We start from the raw sequence: 3282 nt of genomic DNA on the forward strand, positions 1-3282 counted from the left end.
TCATGTCATTTGTTATATTTTTTTAAAAAAGATAGATAGCTACCTTAAATTTAAAAAGATCTTAATTGTGTGTGTGTGTGTGTGTGTGTGTGTGTGTGTGTTTTGACTGCATGTGTCTCTGTCTGTACCATATGTGTGGAATGTCCAAGGATGCCATAACTCCTGGCACGGGAGTTACAGACAGTGTGTAACTCCTGTCCCAACAGGGCGTCACCCTAGGTACACACAGCCATGCTGGAGTGACATTTGCTCATCCAGGGTTTTTCTTGATCTCTCTAGTAAACCCTCCTTACTATTCATGGACCATGCCCCATCCTGCAGGCTCCGTTCATTATCAACTGATTGTTTTATTGTTTCTGACAATGCCCTGGAACTGAAATTTCTGAGCAGTCTTATCCCATTAAATTGGGAAAGGGATACATTTTTGAGGCCAGCTTGTGAGTTTTGCTCTGGGCCTGGGGGTGGGGTGGGGGAGGAGAGTTCTTCTATGCTGTCCCTTTCTTTCAGGCAAACCGGAGGGCCTATGTGTTGGCTTCTTTTCCTTAATTAAAAGGAAATTGCTTTTCAAAGCACCTGTAGATTTAACCTTCTCCATAATCTCTCAAAAGATGTCTCTTTTTCTGGGGAGTGCCTGTCCTCCTCTCATTGAATGTGTCTATGCATTTGTATGTGGATGGGGTCAGTGGGTGTGATCCAGGTAGAGGCCTGAGGATGACCTCAGCTCTTCTTCAAATACTCACTATTTTAGATCCCAAGGCAGAGTCCCTTGCTGACCCCGGGGGTCACTGTTTCAGCTAGTCTGGCTAGCCAGCTTGCTTCAGGAATACCTTATTTCTGCTTCCCACACTCTGGCTTTACAATGATCTGCTATACCCATTCAGCTCTTACCCAGGCTCTGCAGATCCAAATGCTAGCCCTCAATCTTGCAAAGTAAGTGCTTTATGCACTGAGCCCTCTCCCTGGTCTTCTCTTCTTATGGCTTTTTGTCCCCTTGGAAAAAGTCTCTGTGTAATGCATGGAGTAGAGCCTCTGGTCTTCATATCTTCATCTTCCTCAGACAGATGGTGGTAGAGTATTCTTTCTTGGTACAGTGGCCTGGAGCAGAGCCTCTGTCCTATGGAGCAGAATACAGGAGCTGCTGGCCTCTCCTCTGGACTTACTAGAACCTGTTCTCACCGGGGAGGCACAGTTTGCCTTCCTGACCCAGAATGAAAAAGAGAGAGAATCACCAGTTGGTCCATCATCTTAGGTCTATTTTATGTTGCTAGGCTAGGTGTTTTGCAAAGTTTTTTTTTTTTGTTGTTGTTGTTTTTTTTTGTTTGTTTTTTTTTGTTTTGTTTTTTTTATGGATCTAGAAAGCCCAGGCATCTTCTCAGTTCTAGGGCTGGGGACCCAGGCATAATGAAATGGCAAGAGTTTGTAAGAAAGTGGGGCAGAGGTCACAAGGAAAGACAGGATGCAAGAGACACGAGGGAGGCAGCCCTAGGCACTTATCACAACTACATTTAGGCTTCCCACAAGAATAAGAATGTCCTGTTAAGAAATCACTAATCCCTCTTAAAGACCTAATCACCCCCCACTAAGCCCCATCTCTTAAGGCTTCTGCCAGCTCCAGGGGTGGGGGAGACCCCAGTGAAGCTGCTGGTTCTTGTCATTCTTCCTGCGTTGTAGTTGTTTTATGCTTCCTTGAATAGAATTTAATATACACAATATATACATTAATATATACATTTAATGTTTACCCTGAGGACAGTTTCCAGAGACTTCTCATTGTCGAGATTCTAATAGCAGTCGCCAGCTTTGCTTTATCCCCCCTGGGAGTAGGTCTGCAAAGTTCCTCATGTTGACGTACCTCTCTGCACACCTTATCAGAGGGTTGAATTGTCTCCTGAGGTCTTTGTACCAACTGGCTACATTCCCTCCAGGCCTGGCTTCTCCGCGCTCCCACAAGCTTTTCAGATGCTTCGATTTTAGCTTTTAATTTGTGTGCCCTGTTGATTCAGGAATGGTCAGTGGTTCCTCATCTGCCTGTTTCCCTCTGCATGCATTCACTGGCAAAGAGCTTGTTTAAAACCTAGCCTATCTTAATTTTTAAATTATACATAGGTTCATATTTTATCTCTTCATTTTCGGTGCACGCATATTACATTGTGCATGTGAAAAAACAACACCATTTGCAGGAACTGGTTCTTATCTCCCCCACTGAATGTATCCTAGGGACTAAACTCAGTCAGCAACAAGCAAGCACTTTTGCCTGCTGAGCCATCTTGCCAGCCCTTACCCACCCTTACCCATTCTTTTTTTTTTTAAGTCTTGATTTTTATTTCTTAAAAACGTTGCATAAATATTTTGCTTTCTGACTCTGTGTTTGTCCCTTCAACACTTTCACAACGAGTTTCTGCTCCTCAGTAAGGAAAGCCCGCTTGATCCTGTCTCAGACACACTTGGCACACATGAAACCATCGTAAGTGCTGCTCATGTGATCCTTTGTCTTAGATGATCTCATGAGGACTTTGGGTCTCACAGCACGGACCCCTCGAAGTCTTCCTGGGCACGCGCCACATGCGGATTTAGGTGGTTTCCCAACCTTCTTGGTGGAAAGGTAAAGAATCCTGATGCCAGGGGTTTGAGACAGCCTAGTTCTGTTAGAGGCTGTATTGTAGGAAAGCCTATGATGGTAAGTCAGACGCCGAACTATCCTGAGTGCCTCTAAGCACCGTCCCCGAAGAGCCTTACCCATTCTTAAATTGGCTTCCTCCACCCCTGAGTTTTGAGAGCTGTCCTATAAACACTTTTCTCTCCTGTCTGTGGTTTGTATTTACATTATTAACAAGGCTTGCTGCAAAGTAGACATTTCTAACCTTGAGGTTAAACTTATCAGTTTGTTATGGTATTGCTGGTACTTGAAGTACTGGAGCTGACTAAAGGATGGCCAAGTCAAAATCACAAGGTCTTTTTGTCTCGTCTAGAAGAAGACATATAGAAATTTTATAGTTTTGGTTTCTTTTCGGGGGTGGAGTGGCAGCTACATCATTGTGACAGCCCCCCGAGCAGCTTGAATCCAAACAGAAAGTCACTGGTTTCAAAAATAACAATTGAGCCACTACCACACCAGCAAGCATAGGACTTCTGGGAAGTAATTGGTGGTATGTGCAGAATCTTTACTGCGATGGGTTATTGGTGATAATTCTCTTAGCAACCTGTAAAGCGCCTTATGATACTTCAAACACTGCTAGTGAGAAGTGACCTATCAGCGTGGTCCCAACCTGATTTCTCCATGTC

At 44.2% G+C, this 3282-nt stretch overlaps 1 pseudogene across 1 annotated transcript; it reads right to left on the reverse strand.

Annotated features, from left to right (window-relative positions):
• Window positions 1–2320: 2320 nt before the first annotated feature.
• Window positions 2321–2740, reverse strand: LOC308437349 (large ribosomal subunit protein eL34-like; annotated as a pseudogene). The gene has a single exon. The product of its transcript is annotated as a large ribosomal subunit protein eL34-like (transcript).
• Window positions 2741–3282: the final 542 nt, after the last annotated feature.

The sequence above is a fragment of the Micromys minutus genome (genome assembly GCF_963924665.1).
Source record: "Micromys minutus genome assembly, chromosome: 1".
In the NCBI taxonomy this organism is placed as follows: Eukaryota; Metazoa; Chordata; class Mammalia; order Rodentia; family Muridae; genus Micromys; species Micromys minutus.